The following is a 10610-nucleotide window of genomic DNA, read 5'->3' as shown; positions in this document are numbered from 1 at the left end:
TCGCCCTGGCCGGTTTGGCTCAGCGGTTGGAGCGTCCGCCTGCGGTCTGGAGAGACCCGGGTTCGGTTCCCGCTAAGGGCATGTACCTCGGTTGCAGTTTGTCCCCGGCCCTGGTTGGTCGTGCGGGTGGCGGCCACTCGATGTGTCCCTTTCACATCGATGTTTCCCTCTCTCTCTCTTCCTCTCTCTCCCTCCCACTCTATCTGTACAAAAAATGGAAGAGTGTCCTCAGGTGAGGATAAAAAAAAATAAAAAAAGCTTTAAGATCATAGAATATTTTGAAAGTTATAAGGCTTCTGTGATTTATTTCCTAAAGAATCTAACTCAACTGCTTAGGATGGTTTTGAGATTTTATAAAATTTATTTAATCAATATTTATTGAGTTCTTCTTATATAACAGGCACTGTTTAGGGACTAGGGGTATGCCATGTACAAAATAGGAATACAAAATACCTTTACACAAAACAAAAAAAAAGTGTTCTACAAAAAGGAAGGTAGTTCATCCTTGCGCAGGGGCCATGCTAATCTTCTCTGTATCGTTCCAATTTTAGTATATGTGCTGCCGAAGCGAGCACAAAAAAAAAAAGGAAGGTAGTTCAGAGAAATGCATGGGGTTCAGGTTATAAAAGGTGTTGGTAGGTCATGGTAAAGACTTTGATGTTGTCTTAAGTGTGATGGAAAGCTGTTGGGGAAAAGCTTTGAGTAGGAAAATAACACAGTTATATATCCTATTTAAATTCTAGCTTTTGCCCGGCCAGTGTGGCTCAGTCAATGGTTGAGCATGGACCCATGCACCAAGAGGTTGCTGGTTCGATCCCCAGTCAGGGCACAGGCCCAGACTGTGGGCCTGATCCCCAGTGAGGGGCATGACTATCCCTCTCTGCCTCTCCCTTCTCTCTAAAATCAATAAAGACAAGTATTTTAAAAAATAAAATAAATTCTAGCTTCTGTGTTTAGAATAAACTACTGGGGGTGGCGGTACAAGGATTGTGGCCATTGTAGTCATCCAGCACAGCAAAAGGTGATGGTGTTTTGTCTTGGATTAGAATGATAGAGGTGAAAACAATGAGAAATAGTTGAGTTCAGGATATGATGTAGTTGATGAAAGTTATTGATAGATTGGATGAGGGTTGTGAGAGAAAGAGAGGAGTCAAGGATAATTCCAACCTTAAAAACTTGGGGAAATGATAATGCCATTTACCAAGGTGAGAAAAAGAGATGGAGCAGGTAGGTTGGAGACTAGCACTCAGTCTTGGCCATGTTGGTTTGACGTGGGAAGTGGTATGTTCATTTCAGTACGTTAGGGTAGAGATCAGGGCTAGAGATGCAAAACAGGTGGGATTCAAAGCCATGGAACTTAGAGATTTTCTGTGGCACTCACAGTGTCTATAGGAAGCAAAATAGGTCAAAATGCTTGAGAAAATCCTCCAAGCATACAGATTGTATTAATTACACAAAGTCAAAGTCTCTCTCTCTCTCTCTCTCTCTCTCACACACACACACACACACACACACACACACACACACAAGCCTTGGGCCTTCCCCTCCCACTGAAAATTACTGTTCTAGTTCCTTTTATGAGGCATCCAGCTGGGGCATCAGCAACTAATGCATTTTAACCTGCATTTCAGCAACATCTCTGTCCATTAGGTTTAATATACACATGAGCAGACAATTAGCACTTAAAATACCCTAACCAGGAATGCTATTCTAAGGGTGGTTGCCCCAAGTTGATCTTATCACAATTTGCAGGAAAGAATTATGGAAAAGGTTTTTCAGTTCCTTTTTTCCTATTTCTCTCCATGTTGGCCTCCTTTTTTGATAAAGTCTTTATTTCCTACCTCTTTCTTTTTGTTAGATCTCAGCTCCGTCATGTACGTGTGACAGACTTCGGCCCTCCTCACCAGCCCCCACACTCAGTTGTTCAGTTTTGGGGTTTCCTTCCACTTGACCCTCCCCACACTACTGGCATTATGCCCCTCCTCGTTTATAAGGAACATTATTCTACAGCCAACTCTGAACGACAACCAAAAGTAGACCCTACATTTTCTGGCCTGGATGATAATGCTGCTGAGCTGTCTTGGGTGTGGGAACCACTAGCACAGATCAGTCAGTACCTCAGGCTCACCTTCTCCCCAGCCCTAGGGGAACTGATCTCAAAGGCCTGGATCTGAATGAACAGGTGTTATGGGTTTGCCTAAACCTATGACAATGAGTATACCCTGTTCATGCAAGGGTGGGGTGACTGGGTGATAATTATAACTTACCTGCATAACTTGAACCACATTCATTGTACCAATGAAGACAACATTTCTAAGTGCATTACACGAATTAACAAATCCTCTGGTGTTGATGAAAGATAACTGAAGCTGCTTCTCCCCACCCAACACATGGGCTCTAAATGAGAGTGTCTGTGTTATTCCTGCAATAGGCATTTTGACGAGGGCCCAAATGACAACTAGCTGCCTGCTTATCTGTCCATTAAACTTAATTAACCCATGTACATCTTGTTGACATGTGGGTTAAAATGAAGGTCAACTAGCCCAGCCAGTGTGGCTCTGTGGGTTGAGCATTGTCCCATGGACTGAGAGGTTCTAGTTTGATTCCTGGTCAGGGCACATGCCGGGGTTGCAGGTTTGATCCCCAGTAGGGGACATGCAGGAGGCAGCCAATCAATGTTTTTTTCTCACATCGATGTTTCTATCTCTCCCTCCCTCTCTCTCTAAAAAAATCAATAAAACACATTTTAAAAATAAAATAAAGGTCATCCCCAAAGATCTGTTGAATCAGAAACTAAGGCATTGGAGACTGAAAACCAGCAATGTGACACGCTCTCTGGGTAACTCAGGTGGTTCTGGACCCTAGAGTTGGAGGACTCCAGCTGTAGAGAGGAAGAGGAGGGGGAGCCCTGCCCTGGCCCCCACGTGCACTTAGTCTGGGAAAGCACACAAGCTAAGGGAAGAACCAGCCATGTTCTTCTCCCCTTCGGAGGTGGGGCCTGTACCAGACGCTGTGGAGACGTTGGGAAGAACTCAGGAGGATCTGTGGGCCTCGATGAGGGAACCCACTCCTCATCTGGGATTTCCCGGGGTCTCCAGGCACGTGGCCCCCGAGGAAACGGGCCCTTGTCTCATTGCTGTTTACCGTAGCTCTGGGGTGGACCATGTATGATTCGACTGCGAATCTTACTTTCTGGGAAAAAGAAAAATTGTTCTCTAATCAAGAAGAGGAGAAGACTTGGGATACTTTAAATACAGTTGCCTGGAAACCCCAGCTGTTCTGTACCTCAGGTGGGTTTCAAGCAAACCTTTACCACAGTAACTCAACTCCCTTGCTGCTTCCTTACATTATGTTTGCTTTTCATTCAAATATATGTCTTAGTAGGCAGTAAAACCATATTATCCCTAGGAAAATAGAACAGTTGACTAAAAGGAAGATTAAAAACCAATCCCCAAGGAAACATGAGCGTGCTTAGTTTTGAGGAGGATGGGTTGTTTAACAGAATTGCATACCAAGGATGAAAACTATTTCACGTAATGGAAAAAGATCGAGGTTTAAGAAAATATACACACAAATATTTACACTGAGAGAGTATTTTTAAGGAGGAGACTTTTTTTTTAACTACTGTATCAAACCAAATGGGAACACAAAATTATTTTGATGTAAACCAGATCTCTCTTTGTATCTCTTACCTCTCAATTAATGAAGTAAAGCATTTCAGCAGTAACATCCCAATCCCAATAAACTATGTGTTTTCATGCTCTTGGGAGGCCTCTAAAATTGGACAAAATTAAGAGCAAGAATCTATTAGCTAATCTTTTCATGGGGTCGGGGTGTAGCAACTGATTTAATGCAGCAAGAGGAAAGCAGCCTGTACGTGGTGAGTGCAGCCTCATCCTTTAATGTGACTGTGTTGGTAAATATCAGAAGTGTTATTTCCAAATGAGATCAACTCAAGCTGAAAAATCTAAGAACCACCGGTATAAAACACACAATTAAAACATTCTTCCAAGTCGGCCGTATACTAGACAGGCTCACATTGACAAGAAAGCACGGACACCAACGTTAGCAGTCCTAGATGACAACGTCTGCAGTGAGTTTCTGCTAGTTACTTTGGAGGTGAGGCGACGGACCCAGGCGGAACCCTGGAATGCCACAGGATGGCAGCTGGAACAGGACCAGCTCCCCCAGCTCCAGCCCTGCATGCTTCTTAATGATACCTGTCCAAATGTTTGCTGCCATTGGGTATGTGTTGCTTTTTCAGCCGAAGAACACTCAGGACTAAAATAATGATAGGAGAAGGAGCATCTGGGCCGTGTGGGGAGCTGCAGCCCAGGCCACGCCCTCTGGTAGCCGTCAGGGGTCACAGGTAGAAACCGCTGTGGTTCCCATGTCCCCAAACTCCCTGTTTCTTGGCTCTGGAGCAGTCGAATAATTCAGAGCTTCTGTCTGCATTTGTAAACAGTGGTAAACATCTTTCTCGTGCCAAACTGCTGTGTCTATACTTTCAAAAGCAGCGGCAGAAGAGGGTATGTGACACTGACCCAGCACTTCTCTGGGGACCTCTGACAGCATCAGGGCCTGTCATCCCACGTGTCCGCACCATGAAAGCGTGCAGGGCAATCCAGTGAGTGAGGAGAAGTGTCTAAGGTCTTTGGCAGCACTAAAGGTGATCCTAATTTCAGCAGCATTGTTAATGACCTCTAAACCAGCATTTTCAGCCAGTGTGCCTTGGGGCACTGACCTTTTTCCCTTAGATTGGCAAATCGATAAAATGACAAGAGCCAACATAACAATAGCCGTCCAGTGTGAATGAATCAAAATTATACCTATCTTTTTGTCAGATTGGCAAAATATATAGTTTTTTGTTTTGTTTTGTTTTTTGGTGTGCCGCAGAAATTTAGTAATTAGTTTATGGGTGTCATGAGATGAAAAAGGTTGAAAATCGCTGCTCTAAACTATTTAAACATCTTTCCTGTCCCAAGACTTTAAGCCAGCCTGACCTAGGAGGGTACGGTCCAAAGTGCTGGCCTCTGGCATCCTGTTTCTGGACTGCTAGGACCCTGACCCTATGCTTCTTGCCACCAGTGTTCAGCCACGTTCTCGTGTCTGGCTGGCGACCCCTGAGCTGAGTTTTTTCAGCTTCACCCTTTGCACACAAGACATGGATCCTCAAATGGTACTCATCGAAAACTCAGCTGGGCTGCTGTGCACCAGGGGTTGTGATTCAGTGACTTTGGCGTGTCCTGGGACTCCACTTTTTAACAAACAGCATGACCGTGGATCACTGGTCCTCCATCCTTTGCCCTGCGCTGCTGCCCTTCGCTGCAGACAAGCCCCCTGACTCGGCCACAGGGACCTCCATGGCCATTCTGCCAGCCTCGCCCAGCCTTCTATGCCCTAAATGCCCACTCCTTTCAGGCCCCCACTAGGCCAGTCCCCTCAGAGGCCCCGTGCTTGGGCGGTGCTGCCTCTGAGTGGTGTGGGCTCAGCTTCTGGAGAATTCCTAAAGCATCGCTGCCTCCCAGGCCTGCAGCTCTATGCTTAAAATCAGGCTAATTTTCTTTCCAACCTGCAGAATACAAAGGATTCATTTCCCTCCCTTTGTTGGGCAATAAAACGCGTTTACCTTGAGTAACCTGGACTTATGAAACACACAGGCCTATTTACCAAAATTTCTTGAGGGCAGCTTCTTCCTCAGCCCATAAACACAAAGGGACAAGCCATTCTGTCTTGAGGCCTTAGGTGGCTGCTAATGGAAAACTCAATCAACAATGAAGAGACTTCTTGGCCCCAGTCACTGGAAAGTCCAGAGCTGGTCAGGCTTCAGGCCTGGCTGGATTCAGTTTCTCTGCATCTGCTTCTTTGTTGTGTTTTCAGTCTCTCCGCTTGGCCTGCCATCGGGTAAGCAGCACCGACTCCTCATTCCGCACACCACGGAAGGACAGGGTGTCAGCCTCTAGCATTCTCCACAAAATAGTCCTTGGAGTCATTCTGATTAGACCATTTCTGTCACATGTCTGCCCCTAGGCGGTGACTGCAGACACACGGACTGATTTAATCCCACCCTGAAGCTAGGTGTGGTGTTGAAGTCCCCCAGTAACACAGGCTGTATGGGGTCCCCCGGGATGGGGAAGGAAGGGACGGGGCACTGGGTAGTTGTGGGGTTTGGGGGGTTGGAAGATGGACGTTTTTTAACTTTGTGTTAAGCACTCTCAACCTTGTGTTAATGCATTCTCGGAATCCTGGGGTGGGGGGGGACCTGGTCCGCCCATGTGTATTGGGTGCTTCATTTGCATGTGACTAAGGGTTTGTTATCTTTTGGCTTCAAGGTCTCTTCCTGTAAAAAGCAAGAGGCAAAGCTAGGGTGTATGCAATAATGCCATCCCAAGGAAACAATTTACTTAAATCCACTTGTAACCTGGAGGTACCAATCTGCAAATAAATGGGACTGCATCCAGAGAACTGGAGCATTTGCTCTCTTGCAAAGCTCCCTCTCACTCCAAGCAGTGTGTGCTTATAGTTTCATTGCGTTGCACCAATCCCAGCAGGCTGAGAGACGGCAGGTAGTCTTTCAACAGTGGCAGAAATAGCTACTTCCAGCTCAAAGTTCACTTGGGGGATTCACAGGCCTCTCCCTGAGTAAAGCAGTGTAAACCAGGTACAACATGGGTCTTTAGTGGTTTGTGGGCTACACATGAGCACAGGCCTCTCCCTGAGTAAAGCAGTGTAAACCAGGTACAACATGGGTCTTTAGTGGTTTGTGGGCTACACATGAGCACAGGCAAAAGAGCCATGAGGAGTGATGGGAAGGGCAGGGCTCCCATCACCCGAGGAAAGCTTTACCTGGCACACATTCCTCTCCTCTCCTAACTCCTCCAATTTGAACCTTGACGTTTTCCCCAGGTGAAAGCTTCTTCGAGGCTAATTGCTCTTATTCCTTAAGTAACTTTATATCAAATAAAGATATCTACTCTTAAAGGTGTGGTGCCTAGTTTCTCTGTGAGCATAAAAATATGCTCAAGAAGAACAAATAGAAGTAAAACATTTTAAACCATGAGAACAGTAGTGTGTATATCTAGATTATTTTTCTGTGAAGAAATTGGTATCACATTGGGTGTTTTTGTTTTTTTAAAACATCTGTTTTAGCCCTGGCCGGTTTGGCTCAGCGGTTGGAGAGTCGACCTGCGGTACAGAGAGACCCGGGTTCGGTTCCCGCTAAGGGCACGTACCTCGGTTGCAGTTTGTCCCCGGCCCTGGTTGGTCGTGCGGGTGGCAGCCACTCGATGTGTCCCTTCACATCGATGTTTCTCTCTCTCTCTTCCTCTCTCTCTCCCTCCCGCTCTCTCTGAACAAAAAATGGAAAAATGTCCTCGGGTGAGGATAAAAAAATAATAAAATAAAACATCTGTTTTATAACTTTGGGGGGGGGGATTAAGAACCCAGAAACAAAAAGGATCAATTCTTTGAAGAGAAACCAACGAATATAATGAAAGAAACACTTGTCAGCCAGGACCTGAGTGAGTTAAGGTTCATTAGTGCTCCCAGATAGTCTAAGTAGAAAACAAGCTCCCCAGGGTCCATGGAAGATCTCCGAGAAGAGGAAAGGTAAGACAGTTGACTCTTGGAGTTGGTTCCTTAGTGTAGGCTCCCTTGAATCCATTCCACCTCAGGTAGTCCATGAGGCTGGTAGCAACCCTGTCCCGTTGCCAGGACTGACTTAGGAAAGGATGCAAAATGAACCATGGCCAACAAAGATGCTTTCCTCACTTCCCCGAAGGGTCACATGAATGGACAACTTCTCTTCTTCCATGGGGCATTGTCTTGGCTCAGGGTGCTTAGAACTTGACAGTCATCTGACCTGACACCCAAATCCACCCCCAGGGGAGAGCGGAATAGGAGAGTCTCAGGAGCAAAGCGAGAGTGTGCTGCCACCTGAAGCCTCCCCCGACTGTGCTTCCTCTGCACGAGGTAATACACTTCCCTCTGTGAAGCCAGCGGGAGCCTGGACTTGGAATCTCTTGCAGCAGAAAGCTTCCTAACAGACAACAGCGGGTTTCTGGTAGCCGTGAGGTTTCTAAAAGTTAAGTTCTAGCAGGTTGATTTGATAATCCAGTTTAATTATTGGTGTAGGATGTAGGATGTTCTGGCCTTCAAACTACAGAATACATGACTAACAGGCTTCAAATAATAAGAATACGTATTTCTTTATCTTGCTCAATTAGAAATGGGGAGATAGGCACTTCCAGACTATCTACCTAATTAGACTCCAAATCTGTCATCTTCAGATGGTAATGTCAGAGAGCACATAGGGAGACGTGGAATTTATTCTTGCACAGCTCTGCTTTTTTCATCAAACAAACTTGTTCCTCGAAGCCCCTCAGCATGCTCTCCCCTAAGTCTCGTTGCCCAGAATGGGGTCATTTATGTGGTCATCCTCCCTTCCAGCACTTCGCTGGTAAACCATTACAGACCCTTTTACTGGGCAGGAAGTTAGTGGAGGTAGCATGTACCCTCCTACAGAACAAGAATCCATATTCCAAGTCCTTGACTTGTTAGATGGGTCATTAGACAACAATTTAGTCTTTGAAATACTTGAAAATCCACCTGGACTTTATCGTATCTTCACAGTTTTTTATGCTGTTCTTTTTTTCCTCAAACAAACAAACAAACACACAAACAAACAAAAAAACATGTTTCTGGTCTTGTTCTATGGCTAGACTTTCCCAGAGATATAGTTCAGGACATTTTATGCCAATATATTCTTTTCATAGAAATGGTGAAGGGAGGAAGAAAAGTAACACATGCCAAATGTGCTACTTGGCCTTTTTTATTACATTCAAGGAGCAGGGGAGGCAGTCTTGTAGAGAGGATACTGGCTACCTGTGTATTCCTTCACAAATCTCTCAATCTCTCCAGCACTGTTTCCTTATCCCTAAAATAGGCATAAATAATAGTTACCTACCTCAAAGCAGTGTTATGAGGACTAACAGAGATAATCCGGGCACAGTGTTTGCAGGTAGTCAGTGCTCCAAGCATGATTGACACCCTGAGGCTGGTATCATTACCTGCAGTGGGGAACTGTATCTGGTGGCACACAAGAGCTGATTTTTAGATTTGCAGGAATTTTGCAAGCTAACTGTTAAATGGGTGTTGGTTTGATGGGAATACTTATACCATGGAAATCAGAAAGTATAAAGCGAACTTTTTTTTCTTCTTCCTAGAGAGCCCGTTGCAAAGCATTTATCAGCATACTACTGATCAACTCCATTCTATTTTTTCTATATTCTATTGCCTGTCCTTTTTTTTAAATAAATAGTTTCTTTAAATCAACCCACTTATTTTTTGCTTACACACATTTATTTTAAAAGAAAATGTCATGTCACTGCCTTAAACAGAAATAATGACAGTCATAAAATAAATATGGAACTACTAAAATAGAAGAATATTCAAAATTTTACCTCCAGTGACCTCACAGACCACTAGTGGTACATGTATTTCATTCTAGAAGCACTGCTCTAAGATGTGGGCTTTCTCTCCTCCCAGGAGGTGAATTAACATTTAAAATACTCTGACCAGAACTGTTTATTCTAAGGGAGGTTGCTCCAAGTCGATCTCTTCTCAATTTGCAAGAAAGAATTATAAACTAAGGGTTTTTCGTTTATTTTAATTAACTCAGAATGTTTTCTTATTCCTGTGTTTCTCTACACTGTCCTCTCTTTCAGATAAATCTTTATTCGTGGCTCTTTCTCATCAGTAGACCTCAGCTCCTCACCAGCCCCCACTCTGAGTTGCTCAGTTTGGGGGTTTTCCTTCCATCTTGACCCTCCCACACTATTGACATTACAACTCTCCTCATTTATAGGGAACATGATTATTTGCTACCAGACTCTGAACACAGCAGCAACCAAAAGTAGATCCTAACTTTTTTGTCCTGGGCGATAGTGCTACTGAGTTGGTTTGGATAGGTGAACCATGAGCACAGACACCCTCTCAGCAATGGACCTCAAAGACCCGGGTCTGAACGAACAGGTGTCACGAGTTGGCCTAAACCTAAACAAGTAGCATACCCCGTTGACACAAGGGCGGGCTGCCTGTGTAATGGTTCTAGCCTATGTGTCTTGAACTTTAGTCATTTCACCAGTGAAAAACAGGATCGTTATGTGATCCAATGGGAATCCCAATGTTGACTGAAGATGAATGTTTCTCCCACCCTGGCAAGTGGAAATGGAAAAGTAATTCAATAAACTTTAGGGAAAAAAATAATAAAGGGGTGTGATGTTTCTTGAATTGGAGTGCTGCAGAGCAAATACCTTTTAGTCTCATAGGAATTAAGCCATCGTGGTCAGAGGACAAGCAGTGATATGGGCAATTTTGCAGAGAAATCTCTGCTGGATTCTCTGTCTCAATGCAAAGCAGCCACACACTCTGCCTATTTATAAGCTAAATGTGCTGATGACTCTGCTTTTTACATCTTGTACTTTTCTGGAGACATAAATATTTACACTTGTGAAGACATTTACAAAACACTTTCACATATCTGTTCTCTTTGAGACCTCAAATCAAGCCAGACCTGGCGATATAGCTTATATACAAAGAGATGAGGCCCA

At 44.5% G+C, this 10610-nt stretch overlaps 1 non-coding gene across 1 annotated transcript; it reads right to left on the bottom strand.

The window, feature by feature from the left end:
• Positions 1–466: 466 nt before the first annotated feature.
• On the bottom strand, positions 467–575 carry LOC118621328. The gene has a single exon (XR_004957672.1). It is a non-coding gene; the product is annotated as a U6 spliceosomal RNA (small nuclear RNA).
• Positions 576–10610: the final 10035 nt, after the last annotated feature.

Source organism: Molossus molossus, unplaced genomic scaffold (genome assembly GCF_014108415.1).
Source record: "Molossus molossus isolate mMolMol1 unplaced genomic scaffold, mMolMol1.p scaffold_m16_p_1, whole genome shotgun sequence".
Taxonomy (NCBI): Eukaryota; Metazoa; Chordata; class Mammalia; order Chiroptera; family Molossidae; genus Molossus; species Molossus molossus.
The sequence above is the reverse complement of the archived record's forward strand: the minus strand, read 5'-3'. Positions and strand labels throughout refer to the sequence as shown.